The sequence below is a fragment of the Rhopalosiphum maidis genome, chromosome 4, assembly GCF_003676215.2.
Source record: "Rhopalosiphum maidis isolate BTI-1 chromosome 4, ASM367621v3, whole genome shotgun sequence".
Lineage (NCBI taxonomy): Eukaryota > Metazoa > Arthropoda > Insecta > Hemiptera > Aphididae > Rhopalosiphum > Rhopalosiphum maidis.
The window spans coordinates 42648246-42674745 of record NC_040880.1 but is presented as its reverse complement, the minus strand read 5'-3'; the positions used below and the strand labels follow the sequence as shown (position 1 = coordinate 42674745).

At 26.7% G+C, this 26500-nt stretch overlaps 1 long non-coding RNA gene and 3 other non-coding genes across 4 annotated transcripts; 1 reads left to right on the top strand and 3 right to left on the bottom strand.

The window, feature by feature from the left end:
• Window positions 1-224: 224 nt before the first annotated feature.
• On the bottom strand, window positions 225-25050 carry LOC113558753. Its single transcript, XR_003405694.1, has 3 exons — window positions 24676-25050; window positions 14955-15111; window positions 225-752 (listed from the first exon to the last, which is right to left on the bottom strand). It is a non-coding gene; the product is annotated as an uncharacterized LOC113558753 (long non-coding RNA).
• Window positions 17621-17783, bottom strand: LOC113559490. The gene has a single exon (XR_003405991.1). It is a non-coding gene; the product is annotated as a U1 spliceosomal RNA (small nuclear RNA).
• Window positions 20582-20744, bottom strand: LOC113559494. The gene has a single exon (XR_003405994.1). It is a non-coding gene; the product is annotated as a U1 spliceosomal RNA (small nuclear RNA).
• Window positions 25001-25163, top strand: LOC113559492. Its single transcript, XR_003405992.1, has one exon. It is a non-coding gene; the product is annotated as a U1 spliceosomal RNA (small nuclear RNA).
• The last annotated feature ends 1337 nt before the right edge of the window (window positions 25164-26500 follow it).

The following is a 26500-nucleotide window of genomic DNA, read 5'->3' as shown; positions in this document are numbered from 1 at the left end:
AATTTTAAGTGTTCCATCGTTCGAAAAAGGTTAAGAACCACTGAGTTAGAGAGTAATATAATAAATAAAATAGGTAAGTTAGAAAATACACACATATAATAACCACTATTTAGCTAAAAATTAGTATAATCGATATTAATTATTGTATTAATTACATAATATTATGATTATATCTGTCATAATAAGTTATAAATTATAATTAATTACAGTGTTTCAATGTTTCGCTGTAAGAAATAAAGCAGGTATTCAGCTAAATTATTCCACTGAAAATCGTTTCGGAATAATTATTAATCGCGAAAAATTTGCGTAATTACTCGCGGAGTACTTATATGTATTATAATTTGAATACACGTGATTAAAAACAGCGTTTTTATAACACTGAATATTTCTGTAAACTATTCGTAATTTAAAAAAATAAGATACCTAAAATTTACTATAAATAATTTATAAAAAGGTATAATAACAATAAAATATATAGGAAAATCAGATTATATCACCCGAGATCATCCATCAGTCCATCGTCGTTCTATCGATCCCATTTTTCGCGATGTACTGATTGCATCAGCAGTGTTATGACGTTGGTATGGCGTGAAAACGTCGAGGATCGTATAATTCCTCTGGTATAATCGGATCTGTTCATCTGCAGGACCTTGAGTGCCGCGTTATCCTGAGTATAATCAAATGACGACGTATCTATGAATCACGAGCTTAGCATTTATATCATGTGATATATATTATGCGCACTGGTTTACCTATATAAACAGCAAGATTTTATAATATGCAACGACGTCAATAGACCACGGAGTGGTCGAATCGCCACCTGGAGATGACCGGAGACTGAGCAGATTTGATATTATACGTTTGTGTACATATACATATTTTACATACATATAAATAATATACACAAGGGTCGGGAGTGAACTTTGACATGACAAACTCGGGGGTGGCGCCCTTGGGATTTTTTTAATTTAAATATGTTTTTATTTCTGAGGGAGTGTCTTCCAAAGTCACCGCTCTGTGTGGGACACTGAGATATATAGCCCCTACAGCTGGTTTTCAGCGTGTGACCCGAATGAGTTACCGTACCTTAGGCGTGACCAGCCACGGGCAACCCGAGAATCAACGCAGTCACATTTTGTGCTCCAGACTGCATTATATATTATAAGTTATAACGTATATGACGTATACTATAATGTATATACAACTATGCTGCAGATATCCGGTTATGATAACGAGGGCTCCTGGACCAATACGGACACTCGTGTCATCCCGATAAATTCAGTATATTAATATTACGGATAATATGTCGTAGCCGAAAAACAACCATGTTCTCTATGAGCGGATGGAATTATTTTTCGTATTTTTGGTGTCACTGTGTCAGTGAAGACAGTGGCATATATTTATGCTAAAAGTATGAATAATCCTGGATATGTTAATTAAGTACTGTACTACTGATTCACGATAATTTAAAAATCAAATTGAGCAAAAAATATATTTATGACATGTACATTGTTTTTAGGAAAAAAAAATAAATCAGGTATCTTAAAGTAAAACATCTTTTTATTCTCTAAATTGGAATTTTTTAAATTTTCAAATAGTTTTTGTGAATATTATAACAATTACAATAAACGTTTCTCTTAACGATGTAGCTTGTAGATTTTTTTTTTAAATTAAGAATTAAAAATATGCATAACTCAGATAATTGTTGCCAAAATAATGATATGTGTAAAAATGTATGTTTTCAATGTATAATATGTGCAACGTTTTTTGAAATGAATGAAATTAATTTTATCGTCACGCCTTTTCAAAACGAAGGGCTATTATCAGTGCCGTTACCTTTATTAATTGAATATTATAATTACTGTTGAAGGATTTCTTCAAAAACGCCTTACTTATGATTAATATATTCGTACTACACGATATTTATAAATCAAAAATAATAATATAGTTGATCAACTTGAACTAAACATCAGTTTTCTAAACTTAGTAAGTAGTATCCGAATATATATTTAACACTAAATTATAACTCATAGAATAATATATGACTGAAATTTTAATATAATTACAATATTTAAAGTATTATAACTCTTGATTTTTTATAGCTTCTTGAAGAGTACCAATGGGACTTATTATCCATAAGTAGCACATGAAGATAAATAACTCACCACATCAATATTTTCAAAAAAAGTAATTTGATTCACAATTTACTCGAAAACAGAGTAATTTTTTTTTTTTTTTTTGATAAATAAATATCTTCATATTAATTATTAATAAGGCTTATCGGGTTTAGTAAGTTAGTTGAATTGACATGAATAAAAAATTGTAATGAAAAAAACACTTGGGAAATTAGGAGAACTTATTTGATTGAATTTTAAATACATATGTCAACTATTACAAAACACATCTGTTGTGAAAATGTGTTCAAATACACTTAGCAAATATTTTTACCAAAACAGAAAGGGAGTAGACTTGTTCTTATTAATATTGATCGTAGCCTAAATCGAACAACTCTAATTATATATTTTTGTCAGCAGTAGTTTAAATATACTTTAATGATTATAATGTTACAAATCAAAAATTAATTTAATATCTAAATATTTTTAAGGACACCGAGTCGCTGTACATTAAAACTTTAAACTAAACAAAAAAGAGGGAAAGTATGTAACCATTAGCTTTACAGTAGGTTTCCAAGTATATCTCGTCATTGAGTAAGTATGTGTAATGTATATATTAAATTTTGATTTAATAATTAATCTTTACATTCGAAAAACGATTTTGAACGAAGACGGTCTGTCAGCTTATAACACTAAGTATATTTTAAGGTATATTTATGCTGCTATTATAAGTAATATGATAGGTTGAATATCTAATAACACATTGCACTTATTATGTTATAATTAATATTTAATTATTTTAATACTATATAAACTATATCTATATAATGTATACATATATTATTTTTATTCAAAGCAATAGCATAAAATTAATTTAAATATTTCCATATATTAAATCCATTGTGTGCGTGTGTGTGTGTGTGTGTGTATAATGCGTATGGACACAATATTATAATGTTTTATTGTATAAATCACTAACATAAGCTAAGCCCGAGAAGCAAATAATATTATATTATTTATACCGCTGGTTTGTTGTTGTAGAATTCGGTAAGAATAAATGTTAACTGCCATACCTACGTAAAATAGTTATAATAATAAATTGTATATTTGTGTTATAATACTTGATTTTACAATCATTTAGCGCTTAACCTTTAAGACTGATCAAGGCTTTGAGTACCATTTGATTTGTTCGTGACATTTTATCTAAAAGGACTGAATTGACTTTGGGTATGCAAATCATTATATGAGTCGTTGAGATCTTAAAAGGAGCAAGCGTAAAGAGATAAATGTATATACCATCATATCTCACGATAAATTGACAGTACTGGTCAAATTCATTTTTGGATACGGGTCATTAACTTGGAGTGTACAAAGGCAAGACATTACAGGTTTAAGTCTTTATTACCCATAAAGAGTGATCCAACAGTTACACATCGTGTAATTTTGATTTAGCGAGGAAGTATTAACTTTTAAGTAATAACAATTCTAATATAAAAGAGATAGAGCACCTAAAAAAAATTTGAGGAGGGATAAAGGATCTACCCTTAAAGAAGGATAAACCTCTAACCCCTTCTGCTCGGGATGCCACTGTCAGAATACCACAACCCACAGTAGGTTATCATATTTATGGCACATTCTAATAACAAAAAAAATTTAGTGTAAACTCTACGTCAAGCCAAACCATTTGCACAACTTTGCACAATTTCATCACAGTTAGTATGTAAAAATAAAAAAATACGTCTAAATAATAACAATAGTCAACTTTAAAAAAAATAGAACTCTAAATTCAGGATTATTTAAAAATATTATTTATTGAACATTTCAATTACTTGTGTCAAACATGAGTAAATTTGGTTCAATTGTTTAAATTGAATTAAGCAATAAATCTAAATAATGATCATTGATCAGTGAAGTACAATACACAATATTGTATTTTAGAAACCGGGTAGCAATTTGATATACTGTTGATGCATATTGTATACCTATTTGTTTGAAATCTATATTTCTATAATAAAATTTGTATATATTAATTATTCAAAGAATAATTACTTCGAACTCCATTATAATTTATAAATATAATGACTAGCCTAAGATAGTACCAAATATTTTACATTATAATTATAGTATACTATTATAAATATAATAAAAATAATAATTATTTTTTGTGTTAAAATATATATGTATTGATATTTAATATTAACTGATCTTGCATGGTGCGTTGCCCGTAACAAATTTAATACCTAAAAATATTTTATTTAATACATTTTTATTATACTTTAATAAATTATAAAAATTAAAAATTAAAAAAAAAAATTGTTAAAATTACGAAAATTTACAAATTATTTTATAGTAAAAATTCATATAATTTTCAATTTAAATACTTTAAGATAATTTATCTCATTAGTTGTTCTTCAACGATTTAAAATGTCAACATACATTGGCACATTTTGTATAGGTAATCGTTGTTTATACAATTTGTTAAAACACGAGATAATAATATTTTATATGTTATTAAGTTTAAATAAAATAATTGAATTTATTAACATGATGAGCTTTATAATAGGATATCATTTTAAAACTCTCATAAGTAAATCCAAATTTGTTGGTAACAAAGATTATTACACATTTTTAATTGCCAATATTTGACATTAATTTTACTTTAGCCCACTGTTGTTACACTAAATAATAAATATTTTTATTTTTTTGTTTGAATTTGGTTCACCATCTAGTTTCACTACTATTGACCAAAACAACTAACTTATAACCTCATAATAATTATACAATCCAATTTGTTACATTATCAATTATATAGTTATCGTATTTTGTTTAGAGAACACGTCATTTCATAAATTTTAACTACATTTATAGATATTAAGACTTTGAATTTTGAATATTACAAGCTATCGATCTATATAATTATGTGTAATAAAATATTACGACCATCAAATTTCTTATCAAAATAGCGAGTTTATCTTGAGCAGAAGAAAGGACGAATGCCAAATAGATAGATTTCTCGTCGCATGAAAAATATTAAGCGCCAAGCACTTATTATTTAGTACCTATTTTTTTTATCGCTATGAACATAATACTATTAAATGGTTTTTAAGAATCAAGGTTTTGTGTTTAACCGTAACCCGAAATCGTATTATGTTATAGTTGGTATTTATAAATAAATATATATTTTTTAATTATTTATTATTTTAATAAATAAATAGATATATTACCTATAGCTTTAATAGTTCAATATTTATAAAATGTTTATGAATATAATTCTTTTAAGATTTATATACATTAATTACATGAGCACGTTAAGTGGGGCGGCTCAACAATGACTGATTTTTATTAAGAGTGATTATATTGCAATTTATGTACAGTATCAGCTCAAAACAAAATTCATATTTTATTTAAACGTTTAAACATAACAATATACATAACATTATATACTCGTATAAATATTTTTTTAATTTTTGTTTTATATTAATTAACGCCAATCGGTTTTTATAGAAGTATTGATAAAAATATTTACAAAACAAAATATTAAGGTTATAACAAATATAGGTACGTAAATATAGTAACAATAGAATAATTTATGTATTAAAAATATGAATGAATATGATGAGTGCGTCTTAGTACAAAATGATTGGTTGTTATTAATATGAACATTGTAACCTTTGTAATTTGGTAGTACACCCCGTCGTAGTAACGACAAAAAATTTTAATATAAAAAAATTTTTATACCTTAAAAGCTTTAAATAACCACAACATTATATATTAATTTTATAATATACATAAACTTAAGCGAGAAACATATTATTATCAGTGATAATTCATACATTTTTTGTGCATATAATTATATAAAAATCCTAACTCTAATTATCACTACCTACACAAATTCATGTGCTATTTCGACTACGCACGTCACGTACGTCACCTGCAAGTTAATATGAAATATATAAATACACATAGTTGAAATTCATGTACTATAGGGAAATTCAACCCTCACCCACGAGATATTACTTTTTCTGTATTTTTATTATTTTCATATCACGACATCGTGGTTTTAGTTTATTAATCTCTATGTATAATTATAAAAAAAAAAACTAATTAAACAAGTTGGACTTCATAAAGTATAATTTAATTATAAATTGATTGGTTATAAATATAAACAGTTCTGACAGCGTGGTAAGATATTGGGAAGGGATTAAAAATCTTAAGTATGTTACACTTAAATGTATATCTATTTAATATATTTAAAACTATTTCATTTATATATTTACAATTTTAAATCTTAAAAATAGATAAATATAATGATGTAGTTATGATATTTTTTAATTCATAAAAAAAAATTAGTTGGGGGAAAGTTGTAAATCACATTATATTGAAATATGAGTAATTTAATGTAATACGTTAAAATCACTAAATTATGTTACATAATAAATTAAATATAATTTCCTATATCAAAAATATTAAGAATTTTAATTTAATTTTACAAGAATAAAATTATTATTAAGCGGCTAATCTCAATTATTTCCATTTCATTTTTTTAATTTGTTGTCAACATTATTGGTTTATTTATGTTACGATTACTATAACACGAAAATCTGATGTAGTTATTACTTATTTATACGTTTATACGTATTAAATTATTCATAATTTAAATATCTTATAAATTTGTATCCAATACCTAACCAGTATTATTTAGTATTGGACGTGTATTTAATAATTTCCATAAAATTATTTGAGTATATTTATTTTTTATATTGAATGCATTTTTTTTTACTTCCAATAGAAAAATTTATTATTTAAAAATTTAATTTTAACAATTTACTAAAAAACAACATCAAGAATCTCTGCGAGAGAAAAATGTGGATAGGAGTAATCAGAATTATTTGGAAATTTTGAGACAGAACAAATAAAATCATGTGAATAGATTGAAAAACAGTTATATCTTACATAACTTTAAGATAATCAAAAAATTCAATAACAAGAATAATAATACGGTTCCCAAATGCTTAAAATTATAAAAGGTTTTTTTAAAAAAAACTAAAAGTTCGCAGTTAATTTTAAAACATGAATGTAACTGATATTTTTTTTCTAAACATGTTAAAAATGACAGTTCAATTACCACAAGTAGAACAAACTAAAATTAATATGTCAAATGCCATTAAGTAATTTTGTACTACATGCCGAAATTAAGAAATTCAAAAACAAGCTTCGAGTTCCACCTTACGCAGCTAGATCGTCACCTCAATGCTCAAAAATATTCTTATTTATCTAAAAAATCTATTTACAATGACAAAATCGGCTATATTTTCCAAATAATTTTTTTAATCAGAAGAACTAGTTGAACTACCAGACTCTGTCTGAACAAAATCATACACTGATTACGTGTAATAACATAACAATAATATAACTGTAGGTACTATACAATATTTCATGGATACTTGTCTTATGTGATGTAAGTCGTTAAAATACGTGCTTCTTTATGTAACGTGATAATAATGTATTCCCAGCTAAAACATATTCAATAAAAAAATATTTTTTATTCTATATTATATATAAATTCAATAGTATGTTTCTCGATTTATTATTTCAACAAGAATATAAGCAGTTTAATAAAAAACAATGTTTTTGCAATATATAAATTTTTATAAAACAAATCATCCTGCAATAAACATTAAAACAAAAAATGTAGGAGAAGTTATTAATATTGTGTTTAAAAAAATGTAAATTTAAAATGTAACTTATGAACATATAGTTGCGGCTACTCAGTAATCCAAGTTATAATTAAGAACAACAATAAGAAAAATATGTAAAACTCTTGAATTTTGGCAAAATTAAAATTACTGCTCAACAGTATAGGCGTAACTAAGATAACATTGTTCGTGGCAAAATAAGCCTGCAGCGAGCTTCTACACTTATTTAAAAAAAAAACATTTCAAAATATTTAAAATATTATAAGACATACATATCAACAGATTATAAAATATTGATAAAATAAATATGACACCTATAATAATACTGTTCATTTAATCATCAGCTAAAACTGCAAAAATTGATTACACTCAGTCAATGTGTTCAAACGTATTTTGATGGTAAAATATTATGGTGCAAAAAAAGTAATCATAAATTGAAATAAAATTATATTTTTTTCATTGAAAATACTACCTAATTCTTTTTATAATATTTATAACAACTTAAATGTTTAATTTTCAATAATAAATGTTGAGTCTCAATACATCTTTGGTCGCGAGCCTGTAGCTTTATTTCCGCAGTGCCATTTTATTCGTTACGTTATTGTCGCCCCCCAATCACTATAACTATCTTAATACTTTTCTCAACTTACGTAATAATAGAAACTTAACCTAATGCAATTTGGACATTTGGTATACATTAACTTATTACAATTATTACTCTTAAATAGTTTTTGTACAATAAAAATTTTAAGATAATTAAATAGGTAATTATTCTATAAATATAAAATCAGTTATGTAATATACATATTACATATAGTACTTTATTTTATACCTAGATAATGTTTTTATACCTACAGATTTTAAATAATAACTTTCACAACGTATGAGGTAAGAAAATTCAACATGCCATTTCCAAATATTTATATTTGAGAAATTGAAATGAATGCTTAATATGATTTAAATACCAGTTGGCTAATCAATATAAGTTGAAATGAACGTGTATAATTTAATATAAAATAATAGTATAGGAAGATAAATGGTAAAAGAAGGCTGGCTTATAGATATAAAGAATGCATTAAATATATCCGCATAGAAAATAATTTCTTGTAGATATATCTAATCTACTTTTTATTACTTAATAATTTTAACATATTATAATTTTTTTTACTTTTTTGATTTATACAAGCCAAAATAAAGCTTGAAAATTTTATTTTGATTTCTCATAAGTTGTATTTACAATAGTTATTAAAATATGTAAAGACATTTCTTTAACAAATGTTTATAATTCGCTAAAATCACAGCATTTTTAAATTATTTTGTATTTAAAAAGAAATCCATTTTTTTTTAAAGACAGGTATGTATTTTTTTATGGTAAAAATAGTACGAACTTCAATTATATGTAATTATTGTTTTATTCAGTAGCATAAATACCTATTTAAATTTAATTTTGTGCTAATAATAATAATAATAATAATAACCAAAATGCGTAGCACGTAGAGGAAAATATATAATTTTCTTTATAGTACATTAGCTTGTAACTACGTATACTCATAGCTTACACCTCACGATATGTTACATATTAATATATTATAAATTATAATACGTACCTATACCAGGCTATTTATCCAACACACTACACATAATATATATGAATAGCGGCGCCGAAGATTAATAAGAAATTACATATATGGCAATTGGCCATTCGCCTACAAATATATGATTGAGAAAAAAAATCGGTTGCCAATTATTGCTAACTAGTAATTACAAACATCTCCTTGACCCACAGTTAAAGACTCATCTCTCAGCCAAATTGAATATCTGTATGGTTAAGATAATATAAACATATACTTCAGCGCCAATTTACACATAAATTATAAATCTATTAGATAATCCATGATAAGGTAATTGCATTAAAATCACACGTTTGATTTCTTTACTACACGTGTTCATTACTAGTAACCTATCACATATATTATATTCTACATAAATCTATAATACTTATTATGAATTTTAAATTTTAGAATATACTAGTAATATACAGAATTTAAACATGCCTAACGTGTGATATATATCATTGAATATTTTAATAAGCAGATTACTGATTTTATATATAGATATACCACTATACCAGGCACGTATAGTGTGGCAATGTAGATATAAAGAGAAATTTAAAACTAAACTGGCCATTATTCTTCCACGAATTCCTCATTTTATTAATAACAAGCCTATAGCGCAGTCAAATAAAATTAAGACTTTAACGTTCAATACATATATTTTATTGTATATGTAAGAGTATTGTCTTTGTAATTTGTATTGTCACGACCTATACTATATATTAGTATATTACTGATACAAATATTGAGATACAAACTCTAAAAACATTGTTAGTAGTAGATATATATAATATACATAAATATATGAGAATAAACATTAGAAACCTTTATGTGAAATATATGCTTATATTTTTCTTTAAATAAGTAGACAGTTAATCTTGAAATGCCTAAAGGTATAAAAAGTTATACAATTTATTTTCCTCGGAAGACGGAAGTATAAATAAACATTTGTATTTTCGTTAATTTCATGGTGAATTACAGGTCAAATATACCTTTAAAACACAATTATTGTCGTTCACTTATAAAAATATATAAGATAAGAATTCTATATGATATTTCCCAAATAAATCATTCATAATCTCCTTGAATTTTAACTAACCAAAAGCCGTTTGTTTACAAATTGGAAGATTCCAATTTTCCGTAAACTCGTTGCATGTATAATATATTATTGTTGCATACCGGTATGCAGAATTGCAGACATGATCCATAATAACGGTATACCGCGCATTCACAAAACAGTTGTTTTAAATTAGAATATATACTTACCCAAAAACTTGGCACTAACAGTCAAATAAAAATAAATCGCCAATTTTTCTGTACACGTTCTGAAAGTAGGAAAACCGGTACGAATTCATCTTTCCTTCCGTTAATCACGTGAATGCAATAATACTTCAACTAATCAACTTTTAGGTCAAACAATACAAATATTGTGGCTAAAGCTTTATATCCTAACCAATCTTTCCCTCATTTTAATCCTCCCTATTGTCTTTAAAAAAATTAACACATTAAAATCACTTGACTAACAATGGTAAAATCAAGTTACCATGAAATCGGCAATTGAGTAAATTTATATTTCATCTGATTTTCTTACTATTTGAAATTGTCTCAAGAACTTACAGATTAATAACCGCGTGCAAAAAAAAAATTAGAGAAAGAGACGTTTATAAATCATTACCAACATGAATTATAATTATTTTTCAAATTAAAACTTCAAATGCTTTGCATTAGTGGGACCCCTTTCCACTTTGAACATAATCTAACTACCCCCCCCCCCTTAAGTAGAAATGGTCCAGTGGATTAGACGTATTACAAAATGAAAATCTGGGTCTCTCTCATTTTTGTTTATGTATAATATATATTGTATACATACTAAATAGACTTTACCAATCAAATATGGTTAATAATTGGGATACTAAATTGATAAATTACTGTAAGTGCAATATAAAAATTATTTCTTCAAAATACAATTTTAAAACCAATATAGATTAATCACTACGTTCAGAATTTAAAAACCAGTTTAAAAATGAATAAATTTTACATAAAAATCTCATTTGAATTTTGACATCATCGTATTTAGGCGCAGTGCGAAGTATAAAGTATAGGTAAAATAAAAACACTTCTTTTCGTAAAACCCTTGAAGGCTAACGAGACTATATCATTGCCGTGTTAATGTCATGGTTATTCGTTATTTTTTTAAGACGACAAACGTATGTTATTTATTTTAATTATAAATTATAATAATACACCTAACTTACAAAATAATATACATTTACTATATTAACACATTACGATATCATTGATTATAAAATACTGCAATATATATAATAAAATAAGTGTATTATTTAATACTAGTCCAGAATATTATATTATATAGGTATGTATATATAATTATAGTGCTTAGTGCTTACTATTTACCATAGTCCATAGTCAATGACTTACAAGTATGCAGTAATGTGTATTTTATTTTATTTGCCGTTTTTACTGTATAATTGTTATTATTTTATTAATGCGGTCATCGTTAAAGTTGTATTCTCTATAACCTATCCAGTTGACGTTTCACATTAGTGAAAGTACGAGTGAAAACTTAAAAACAGTAATTTAAACATTGTGATAATATATGCGTTTAATCTGCGATGTATAAAGTTATATCTATCACATCAATTTGAAAAATCGCTCTTTCCTTAAAGTGATTATGTATATATAGGTAAATATAGATTTTATGAAAATTACGTTTCGCTAAATAATATACATACTTTACACATCACTATACACTATTTTCATACTTAAATGTTTTATAAATATAATTTAAGATTCAGAGTGGAATGATGAATGTATTGATTCTATAATGATGTGTGTTTGTTTTGTATTAATTTTTTTTTGTATGAGCACACGATTTATGGTAGAAAAAAATTCTTTAATTTTCAGTTTCAATAATAGATCTTGTGATAAGAAAGTGAACTATTTGGTACTTTTAAGAAATCAAAATTAAAAATTCACAGTACTTTTTAAAGTAACTAGGAAAAACAAGAATTTTAACAGTTTTCACTTTTTAGCAAAATTGGTTTTCTTGTTTTGTTGTATAAATCAAAAAAGAATTAATATAGAAATTTTTGGCAAATGTTAACATCATCAATTTTCAAGTATAGTTATGCAAAGTTTGGTGAATATTTGAAAGCAGTTTGACTTTTTTTAGCTATGTATAAACATTTGACAATTTCGATTTTTCAGTCGTTATTATTTATAAATGTTAGTGAAATAATTTACACTCTGTCAAAAATTTTGAAAAAACTAATACAACATTCAAGATAAATTCTTTTTAGTTTTTACTGAAATTTAAAATGAATTTAGTGTAAGTCCACTGTATATGAGCGTAAGAAATCATATTTTATTATCGCAAAAATTTGAAAATTATTATGTTGCTAAAAAATCCTGTAATTGTTAGTATTCATCCTTAAGGTTTGAAAATTTAATACCAGATTTCGTATAAGTTTTTTTAAGCTATTTAAAGATGATACATTGTGATGACTTTTTTTTAAAAAATATTCAAGTTTAAACTGATAAAATTCATCAAAATCAAGAAAATTTGCAAATTATTTTATAGTTGAAAATGTATTCATAATATTCAATTTGTATAGCTAAAGCTTGAAAATTGAATGAAAAGTTTCCCATAATTATTCATACTGAACCCTAAAAATATATAGATTATTTTTATATTATTATATTAATTTTATACTATTGCCTAATTATGGTATGAACCAATTCTTACCATTCTACGATAAGTCAGTTTTTGACTCTAAAATGTATAACAGTAATATATGACATAAATACATACTTTTATGATAATTTACAATTAATAAAATAATAAATGCAATGTTTATGGCAAAAAATGTATTTAACCTTATGTATTATTAATTTTAAAATAAATTATTAAAATAGCAATATAAAATATATATCAAAAATTATACTGTACAATATAGGATTATGATAAACCATAATTGCTCAAAATCATTTTTCGTATACAAAGATTTATCATTAAATTCAAATTTAACATATAAATTACAGTGACTTACTCAATGACGACGCCTACTTTATAGCAGAGCAATTACATACTTTCCCCCTTTTTTATTATAATTTTTAGTATATTTTCAGTAAATTGAGAATGTGCATTGAATAAACTACACATTTATAAATAAGGAACAATCAGATTTTTATTTATATTTTATTAAGTTCTTTAGCAATGATTTATACACGATTTAATTAACAAAATTTGCTTCTAAATCATATAATTAAAGCTTACAATTTTTGTGTATCTTAGTATTATAATTGTAATATAAACACATTGCATATTTAAATATTTTACATATTTATAAAAAAAAAATCATATGGAAATTCCTAATAGAATTATTTGTGTACGTATATATGTGTAACACAAATATTATTAAGACGTAATAGAAATAAAAAGTATGGAAAACAATTTAAAAACTATTAAAAAAAATTTACTCAAATTCTGTAATAATCATTAATCATTGTTATCTCTTATTTCATACTAAATTCTTTATTTTTTGGTTACTATTAGTGTGGTAATTATAACTTTACTTATGTCTAAATCATCAAATCATTAATTAATAAACATATATCTAATACAAAATGTTAGTGTGTTGCTTGAATATCAGAACATAATTTATATCGACAATTATTATCAACTATCTGCTAAGGCTAACAGATGATTGATCATTACTCAATACTCATTAGTATTTACTTAATTATAAATTATAATATATGTTAATAAGCATTTAATACCTACTACGATAATTTAATATAAATATAAAAATTATTATTATTATATTGTAAAACAATTTTATTAATCATTGTTAATCATTATTAATTTTATTGAAATATAAGTAAAAAAATAGATCGTGCCTTATTTATAGTCAAGTATGCAATTCAACATACTACTAGTAAGAGGTAATCGAACTTCAATGAATACTACAACCAATTTCTGAATGGGAATCTATTAAAGGTTTGGAGGTATTGGTGGTACATTTTACTTTAGTCTATACTTCACTATGAAAATCAAGGAATGTATAACAATATTATACAATATTCAAATTTTTGAATAGTAAAACGGATATGAAAATATTTAAAACTCAATCAATTTAAACTGTGAAATATTACGATTAATGCATCTGATATATCATAAATTCATAAATAAAACATAATTTATAAATTATATTTAGTTGTCTCGATAAATTTTACTTCAAGAGAGGTAAAAATTAATTTGACCTGTGCAATTTTCAAGTAACATAACTCTTTTATTAAAAATACTAATAAATTCAACTTAACTATTATTATGTATATATTTATTAACTATAATTATAATTAGAAGATTACATTTGAAAACACATTATGTGTATAATTCTTACAATTTAGTATTTAGAAAAATAACTTGAAATAAGAATTTGATATTTGAGTTATTTTAAAAAAAAGTCTTAAATTTCACCTAAGTATTTAGTACTTGAAAATTATCTCACCTGTATCTTTAGTTTTTTAAATGAACACTATTATCGCTTGATGAAGCGATGCCTTCGTTTCTTTATTAAAGACGACTACAATACTACTGAATATTCATCTTTTTCTTTATCTTCTTCTGAATCATACTTAGGAATCGGTTGTACAGCATCTTTAAGTCTATACAACAGAGATACACGACATCTGTCGATTATTTTACAACGCGATTGTACATAGTGATTAGTGATAGTTTAATTTATACATTCATAATTGTAAACCAATCCTGAATATAAGATTTAAGATATACTTGTCATAACTGAATTTGAGTTATGTATGCCCAACTGTTTTTACATTTAACTTATCGCAGCAAATATTGCATAAATGTATAGGAATTTTCTAGGGACAATAAAAAAATTTGAATTACTGAGACTCGACTAAAATATTAAATATATTAATGGATGATTATTTAAAAGTATTAATTAATTTTTAAATTAAAATGTTTTTTTAATAATACTTTAAATTTATTTTTTACAAAATACATGCATATAATTTATTATAAACATAATAATGGCAAGTACTTTAGAATATTAGTACCTACTCAAAAATAAAATAATGAATTCTCATAATGGTTTTTTAATTAAACTATGTTGAAATTTAACATCTCCTTTAAAAATACGAAATATTTAATTTTAACTTCAATACTTGTAAATATTTTTAATATATACGCATAGATAAAGTATAAATAAGCAAATAATTGTATTTAAAATAAAACATGAAAATACCTAGGATATCTATATCAACTAAAAGTAAAATAAACTACAAATAAAACTTATATTATTATATCCTTGATCTTGAATACATAGACATTTAATAATATTATGAACTATAACATACTAATACATATATTATCCACTCTCAGAATTCAAGAACAAACATTAAATTATATTATGAATACTTTGAGTCAAAAAATATAAAATCATAATGATGTGTAAATTAACCTCATAAATTATGTTGATGCGATGACTGATGAGATAAAATTCTATAGCACACTCTTTATATTAACCACAATGTTACCCACATGGGCCGCATATAACATAATTTCATCACACGTAAGTTCAGAATGTATTTAAAGTTAGTTTTTGGTATTATAAAATTATGTATCAGATTAAATGTTCAATATTTTTAATTATGTAAATAATTATACATAAGTGGTCGACTGTTATGTAACATGCTGTGCACAATCCTTATAGTTTACGTTTATAAGGTTGCTAATTATTTTATTAAGTAAAAACAAGGTCAACGATGTAATATAAATATATAATACATTATATTGTAGACAGCAGTCAATGATTTCGTCAAAGATATAATTTGCTCCACATAAAATACGCCACTCGCCGTGACCGTTCCGCTTTATTTAACTCACTAATTTGAAACAATCGACAATAATTTACCTTTTTATATATTATAATATAGTTTCTATAGTACTTACTACTTACCAATAAATAGTGTAACATTTTATAACCTTCGTCATTCTTTTACTTATGCAAAGCATCTACTTTTTTCATATTTATCATCGCTAAAGAACAGTGTAACTGAATAATTCTATTGCAGATTCTCCATAACAGTAATAATTATATTATTAATTTTAGGTATTAAGGGGATTGGAAGCGGTGATTTTCTGTTTTTGTCTTACACACGTGGAACATAGGAAAAATAGCAATACGCGCCTGACAAAAATTAAGGTACTTCTAGTTGTTTGATTCAAAATATGTAAAGATGATTGAATTGGTATACACGTTTACTTTGCATCGTTCGAAGCATATTTTTAATATTTTTAATATATTTATAAAATTTAAAATATTTATTTTAAATAATAAAACAATCGAAAAAGTGCTTCGACCAATGCAAAGTAAACTTGTTTACCAATTAAAACATCTGTACATATTTTAAATCGAACAACTAGAAGTACCTTAATTTTTGTCAGGCGTAAAGCTATGTTCCACGTGTGTTAGACAAAGATAGAAAGTCACCGCTTCCAATCCCCTTAACCAAAAGCGTTGTATCAATTATATAGAATTTCCTACAAAAACTCAGTAAATGCAAAGCTGTGGAAATCTTTACCAAACAATTATATTAAAATACATTTAATATATTTTAAAGGAAATAATATTATCTAGGGCATCTCAAAGGCTTTTATTGATATTTTAATTTTTAAGCGAGTTACGAGCATTTTAAAGTCTTAATATTTTACATCAATAAAAGCCTATAAGATGCCCTAGGGCCTAAAAAATATTATTACCTTTAAAATATATTTGAATATAATTGTTTGGTAAAGATTTCCACAGCTTTTGCATTTTTTTGATAACATAAATGCAATGAAAGTTATTGGTTAAAAAACTTAAGGTTTTTTCTTTTAATTATTAAAAGTTATTGGTTACTACTATCAAAAAAATTAAAATTCTACAACACAGGTAAAGTTCTTCTCAATGCAATTCAAAATTTTGGTAATTTTGATATAAATATCGAGGGAGTAATATTGTCCCGCGCAAAACAGTTAATAACTATGTTACCCATGTATAAAGACAGAGACAACACATGCAGGTATAGCGTCTTAACTTGTGTCAGTAGTTATAATATAATATACTACTTCGATAAGGAAGTCAATTGATGAGTGATTGTAATGAATAGTGAGGGACGGCGCGTACGCAGTCCCAGCTAACAAAAATTCTGCGCCCGAGGTATCCACATTAGGGATACTCGCAGGGGTCAACCGATTCCATGTGCAATGAACCGGCCTCGCCCTGGAGGAACCGCCTATTTGATCACGGTTGACCTCCACGCCAGGTAAGTATGCTCGTTAAGGGTTGGCCAAGACCTTATATACAGGACTCTGGCTGCTCAAAAACTGTATGTACATGAAGCATACCTATGACTACGTTAGTCACATGACGGCGATATTAACCTTCACCTGGGACCATAGTTGTTAAAAAAAGTTTTGAAAAATTAAAAATATCTGTGTAGCTTTTAGATACGTTATTACGTAATTATACGGTAAGGTAAAGCACAAGTCGAAAACGTCGGTCGATATGTAGCGCTACCTATGAGTGCAACAGTTGTCATTCGCTATCGAAAATTTTACGCATTTACTCTCGGATAGTCGATGTAAATGCTGTATGTCATAATACTGTAAATTACTTTTTAACAAAGTGTACTTATTCGCAACAGTTATTTCAAAAATTCAAACGTATAGTATATTGTACGGTAAATAGGTTTGTTGTACATACACTAACTAAGATATTTTACGTATGTGTAACTACGTGACTATATGTATAAATCCAATTTATAGAAGGTTTATATGACATTTTTAAAAAATTTACATTTGTCTGAAAAAGTATTTATTATACGAATATCATTACCTTAAAACAAAATCACAAACCAATATTTCCTTTGCTTCATTCATAATTTAAAAACAATAATATTCATAAATACCATTACTGCAAATACTTATATAGTTATATGTACTGAATAGTGTTATACTATACACGAATATGTGCAAATGTCTATTAACATTGTTTTTATTTATTTGGTTTTAAAATTTTAAAATACATCCGAGAAATAATAAAACACAAGTTTTTTTAACTTACTGATTATTATATTAAATTCCGTTCCCGACTATTTTAAATTCTAAAACCATAGTAGTATGTAGAAGGTAGTGGAGCGCCGATGTGAAAACGCCAAAACTCAAGTTCATAGATGACAATATTACTAATAAATAATATTTAAAACTCATATATTTTAGACAATATCGCACCAGAAATAAACAAATTGTAAATTAAAAACCAACCGCTATAACGAGTTTACGGCAGTTGATGACGCGACGTTGATAATTATTAAGATAAAATAATCAATTTAATCGTCATACCTGTTATTGATAACGAAAATGATACTACTAATTTACACGTCGCAGAAACAGTGGCGCAACTACCGGGGGGGGGGGGGGAGGGATCTAACACCAATACATTATAAATATATAAAATACCTACGTATACATACGTACATTATGTCATTTTAGAAACAATAAGATATAATATAATGTTGAAAAATAAGGTATATATATATATTGTATATTATTATCTAGGGATCAAAATTAGGAACATTTCTGCGGCAGAATATCATTTTATTCTAACTATTGGTACTTGCGATGTATACGAACACAATATAAGTTATGACTAAACAATCACGGGGAATTTGTAAAATATTTAGCCAAATCATAAATTATATAGTTTATCATCTTTAACCTAGTTAGTTCATGAAACAACACAATTTCATGTTTTAACACGAACATAATAAATAACTAATAAAGTAATAACAATCACAAAAATCAGAAAGTAGATTTTTGCATACTATATTATATGATTTCGAACTAAAAGATCGAATATCATAACTTGTGCTTATGATTGATCGACTTTTTTATAAATTAAAATATTGAGAGTTAAAAATGTTATAGACAATACAGAAAATATTAAAAAAGAATAATAATTAAATGCGTTATCTAATGTTTTAATTTTTTTATTATAATAGGTACAACAGATAAGATCAAACTAAAATTGAATAAAATCAAGATAATTGTATTTGTTTTTCGCATTATGATCGTTATGTTTTTATGTTTTACATGGATAATTTACATTCTGACAATAGTTGATGAGTAAACATTTACATTTTAGTTAATTAATTGCATGTAATCAATTATGTTGAACTTTTTTAAAAATTTAAAACTCTATATAATTTGTATATACGTCAGTGTATAGTGCACGGTGGTCAAAAATGTTGAGTTGAACACAATTAGTTAACACTTTTGATAGGTAGACTTGGCTACTTGGGCAAAATACCCGTAGAACAAATATTATAAATAGTTACTAATTTAAATGAATTATTATTATTCCTTTTATAATGTAACGTATTATTTACACAAAACTAGTATAATCGTAATAAGTGCAAAATTAATTGTTAGTTACTTAATTTTCCTCCAATCAATAATAATAATTTTCATCTTACGGATTTTTTTTTATCTTACTGTATTAAGGGGCCTTCCTATATACATCTGTACTATATCTGGGATAGCATATTACAAAATATCAATATTCATCTGAAAAAAATATGCATTTTTAAAAAAAATGATTAGACTGAGAAAAACTAAAATATTACATTAATTTATAAGTGGTAATAATTTACTATTGGACTTAATTGACGTGTTGCATAATTATTATAATTATAGAAACTGCCTTCTGCTCGCTCAGACGTGTGAAACAATAATAAAACACAGTGTTATCATGTCGACGACACCTATGTAAGCCGTGTACCTTCGAACACCTACTCGGCCTATCAACACGTCACTTTGAACAGCTGTGAATTCGGTAAAAAATATCTCGAAAACACGAGTGTCAAGTAACTTAATATTAACAACAACCGGACGACAAAAGAGCATAATATTATAATATAAAAAAAACTAGGTCAACGAGTCAAAGAAGTTTAACGATCAAAAGCAAGTATACACGATACCCTTAAATCAGTTATTCGATTGTTCGTGAGTAATCACCTTCATGAGGTGGATGACAAAAATCGTATAATAATTATTATTCAATATCATAAGAAGGGACGGCGCGAACGCAGTCCCAGCTACCAAAAATTACGTGTCCGAGATATCCGCAAAAGGGATACTCGCAGGGTTCAACCGTTCCGATGTGCAATGGAACGGTCTCATCCTGGAGGAACCGCCGCGTTGATCACGGTTGACCTCGACACCAAGTAAGTATGCCGATTGATGCAGTGCCGGTCGCCCATATAATGGAACGGTTCCGATCGGCCCTAGCGGTTCGACGGTACGACCACCGGTCCAGTTGCCCGATCGCGCACGATTAATCGGCCGCCGCTTGTCGGTTCGCGTCCGACGACCGGCTGTCAGACGGGTCCCGCGGCCGCCAGCGGATGTCGGGCGCGACGCACCGCCAACAAATCTCGAGAAAATCGGTTGGCAAACAGTGCGGCCACAAACGACGAGCGGCGCGCCGCCATCTGTCGGCGAGAAAAGACTAGCCGCCTTTTACGCCGCTACCGTCACGATCGCACATCTGACCGATCGATCGTTTGTGAACATATTACGAATATTGCAGACTTATATCATATGACGACATTAGCTTTTCGCCGCAATTCCCGTTGCACTTCCAAGCAATAGCCAAAAGAAGATATCTCTTAAAATCAAACGGAATTCGTTTACCAATTATGTCGGCGTCGGAGATCGATATTTCGTACGCGCTATCGACAATCGACAAAACGTGAAATCCCCGCATTCTCAAGTCGCGCAGATATTAAAAAATAATATTATAGATGTGTACCACGACGACTACATACTCGTGGTTTCGTCCGTTAACGATTTTATTCGGTCTAATTTCCGTTTCGTGATCGTAAAAAAAAGTGCATTGATTTATGTGCGTACGTGAATCGATCGCGTTATTAATTATTAGTGAACCAGTTCTATAATATTATGTAAAGCCGTTTTCAATCGTACCTACGCGTACGTTTTCTTGTTCTGTAAAATGTGTTTTATTATAGTATGTTGTTGTATAGTACGAGAAACGATTAATCCGACCGTACCCGTGAATAATAATAGAAACGTTATAATATAATACATCCAAATAACATAATTTATATATATGTATTAACATTTTTAAGATAATTTATAAATCGTAACGATAGCAGTCCCACTCGACGATCGAGAGAATAGATTATTTAGTTATACATTGTGTTCGTAGATGGCGTAAAAGATCTTAATAAACATTTATTTCGCGTTTAATCGTTTATTATAAATACCTGTGGTCACAGATATAAAATTTTATATATCTGTGTGATATTCTAATATATTGTAATACTTAATTCTATTTCGTACGGACAAAAATATGGTGCGACGTCAACTACAATCAATCGTTCAAAATGTCAATATAGTAGGTACGTTGTCGTGCCGTATGAGGACGTTACCCACGTAATATACGTCCGTTTTACAAACGCACACCATAATACGCGGTTTGATCGACAATCGAATGTTACATTAGCGCAACGACTGCGAAGAAAAAGTCCGTTAACGACTGAGTATTCTTATTTCTTTGACTGACTTAGTTAATAAGTCTAAATGTATAATAAGTTCGAATTTTATTAAGTCAAATTGGTACTCAGCGCTTCGTGTAGACAATTTTAAAACTAATTTAGGGAGACTTTTTCTGTCACACAAGTATTAATTATTGTTAGTATATGAAAAATGTTTTTTTTTTTTAAACCAAACTATTTAATATGGGGTAGGTATTAATATTAAAAGTGTTCATTTTTAATTATAAATATCTACAATAGGTTTTGATTTCAACTTCGGTTTCACAATGTCACAACGAGTATGTGATATTAATGATGTTGGTAGTAAATAGTAGGTAATAATTATGGCGTTGAGTACATTATACATTATAAATATACTACAATATAATATTATAATATTACAGTGTAAGTTGATATAGTTAGCATTTTTTTTATTATATAATTATTCTATTCTGTATTTTATTCTCTAAATTTATAAAATTCATACACAATTTAATGTGTAATCATTAATAATATTTAAAAAAATATTAGTGGCTAAAAAATTTAATTTTACCAATCTATCAATACTAAATAACGGTGAACAACTTTATATACCTACAATGAAAGATATACTTATCAAAGCTGTACCTAATGCCTATAAAACAATATTAACGGAGCAAGTAGTTTTCTTCTTCAATTAATAGAAAATACGTAATCACATACCATTTTTTTGTTCAGTGTCTTTAATTATATTTGGAATATGATTTACAGTATCCTTACGATTGACGGTGAATCTAAGTACCTATACTCCATAGTGTCCACATTATTTGCCATCCACTTTTCCTACTGCAAGTATAAAATGTCATAGCAAAAATAAATTATGTTTAGAATCAACTGCTGTACAAGTAGAAAAACTATTATTATTAACAAGTTAGACACTTTAAAACGTTTATGAAATAAGTATATTGCATTTTTTTTAATAATTGTGGTATCGCCTCATGGGGTGAACCGTTTGCTCGTTTGCACAATACTTATCTAAGTAAATTGTATTAAAAATTTCTATGAATAAATTGTATATGAACAAAAGAATTCTATTTTCATATAACTTTTAAAAAAAAAACAATTTATTTGAAAAGAAAATGTTGTTATGATGAGCTGTTAATTTGTTATTAATAGCACTGATGAGCAAACAACTTAATCTCCATATTTATAATAATAATTTAGTATATTATCTAAATAGGCCAAATAGATAAATATTTTCATAATTCATGTATTTCTTTTTAAATCTTCTTATGATAATGAATCTATTGAAAGTGAAGACCTCTGTGAAGATTCTTTTATCCATGAATCTATCTCAAATAAAAAAAAACTAGGTAAGTTTTTTATTGACTTAATATAATTTCCAGGATTTATAAAATTGAATAAAATATATTATACCCAATGTATACATCTTGACATTACTTCTTAGTTGTTGCCTTCTGGACAGCCTTAAATTAATTTAGGTAGTTATTTGATTTGTACAGGATTAAATAGATATACGACATATCAAATTTATAATATTACGTACTTAATAAATAATAATATTTATGAAAGCACTTTAAAAACAATTCCCCTATCGTGGTCGGTACTAAACAAGAATCAAATAATATTAGTGTACATGTATTATAAATTCCTTATTTAATCGTATAATGTAAAACAAAATAGGAATACCTACCTATAAAAATAACAGAAAAAATAATAAATATTAATAAATCAAAAATGTTGGTTTTAAATAAGTTGCGATGACAAGTAACTACCATAATAAAAAGCACTGTGAGAGAGTGTTAACTATCGTCATGAAAGATACTACAGATATTGTAATTATTATTTGCATATTATTGCATTGGGCATTAGACGCCAGATGGGTATATTATATTTGTAATTTTATAGTCAATAAATAATTAATAAACAGTAAATTCTTAATATCGATATCTATGATCTATCGCATATTCGTGTGTTTGTATATTTTAATATATTATAATAATGCTGAGATTTTGCTTGGGTCCATTCTATAAACTTGCAAATATTTATTTATCATAACATTTTACATTTCTTTTTTTTATTTTAAAATGTGTAACATATTACAAATTTGGTAAATGCTAAGTTCATATATATTTATAATAATTTGAGAAAAGGTGTATTCATAAGTGGTTATAAATATACGAAAAAATAATATATACTTTACATAGAGTTTATATTAAAGTGTGTAAAGTGTGTCTTATTTTCGTTAGTGTTATCAGTGTCAACCGATAGAAGTCTTGATTCTATTGAAAGAAGCCAGGATCGCAGGCGTTTATTTATTGTTTGGTCCTTAGTTTGTATTTTTTAGTACCGCTATACTGGTATTTTAACATAAGTATCAAATAGCCATTGCTCAACAACATAATAAATTACTTAATTACCTATTATCAGATGACGGCCATAATGGACATGAAATCCTTAAGGTTACGATGATTGAGTAATATAATTATCAATTTTATTATTTCATATGATATTATAATCGCAAATAAAATTTCCGTGCTTTATACAACCATACCGTTACGGTAATAATTGCAAAATAGATATGATATTAAAACAAAAAACACTTACGCAGTTACGCCCGGCGGTGAATATCGTCAACACAATTGGTGAGGACTGAGGAGCTCAGAAACGCATCTTGGGACTCATAGGAGGCGCTGCGTATCAGCCGGCGCTTACGGCTGACACTTACCGTATTGTCTAGGCACGTAATGACATCTCTAGCATCTTTACAATCATTTAATATTTATCAAAATGTTCTTCAACGGCCGCGGCACCGATCGCCGATTATCGTCATCGTCGAGCGACTGATGGGGCTATCGTTGTGTTACGGCCATGTACCGTTTTTGGGTGGCTAGAGCATAGCATATAAGGTCTCGTTTAACTCTCAACGAGCATACTTACCTGGCGTGGAGGTCAACCGTGATCAATTAGGCGGTTCCTCCAGGGCGAGGCCGGTTCATTGCACATGGAATCGGTTGACCCCTGCGAGTATCCCTAATGTGGATACCTCGGGCGCAGAATTTTTGTTAGCTGGGACTGCGTACGCGCCGTCCCTCAAAATTTGATGAATACTTGTATATACTAAGTGCAATAGACTCTTCCTAGTCCGCCAATTAGTCCATGATCGTCTTTAAATAGAGTTTGCATTTCATATTCACCGTATACGTTGTTAATCCATACTTCAGGCATACTTTTAGACGTGCTTAGGTAATTTTTATTCAAAGATAAACTTTAATATTCACTATTTAAATTAATTTATTGATTCATAATATTTGTTGTTTATGCCATATGGCATATGGTATAGCCGAACTACAACAGGCCACATTAAATGGTAATATGCGAAGTAAAAATAAATCGAAACATTAAAATAAGCATTGTAAAACGTACAACTATTATTTATTAATATTATATTTGTCTACTATACGTATTATTTTAATGCCGTTATGTGATGTTAATTAAGAAATAAATAATTATTCACAAAATTAACATAATTATTAGATGGTTTTTGCTTAATATGCTCTTTTTGTATAACATACGATTTCATCAAAATGTTTACGTTTAAAAAATAAATACTTTATGTTTACTGCTTTTAATATACATGTTAATAAGTACATATTTTACACAATGTATATTATACTGATAAATAATTTATTAATTGTAAACAAATAGTATTCAAAACAACAAAATATTAGAATATTCTAATAAATTATAATATAACTGTACATTTTATTGAGCCAATGAAAATAAAATAAATAATTCCATTTACATTTTAAATTTATAGTCTGTGGGTTGTGGGTTTTGGTTGACATTTAAAAAATATATATAAGTTACGTTAAGTGCAAAGTCCGGTAGATATTTCTGATAGAAGGCTGGAATAATATTGTTTGTATATTAAACAATTATTATTAGTAATGTGTGTTATTATGACCAGTAGGATAAGTTAGCATTATATTCATATTATTATTACCTTGTGTGGAGCTATTTAGGCATAAATATTAATATTACAATATTTAATATTGTAATCTAGTGTAAATTAGCAGATAAATTAAATTAAAAAAAAGAATTAATAAATTAATTATACGAAAAAAGCAACATAAAAATAATAAAGCCATTAGTATGCATATTATACAAATTTAAATCAAAACTTGTTAAAATATTGTGTGTCCACGGCTACTATTATATAATAGTATTATAATATGACTTTACAGTTTACAACTATATTTGTACAATATTTCCAAATTGACATTAACTATTATTCATTTGTATTGTATATTTTTATAGTATTATATTATTACCATAGCTTTATTATTATTATTATATATCATACTAGACACTAGTAGCCACCAAGTTAAAATAAATTTAATATTATCTGTAATAAATAAACACGATATTT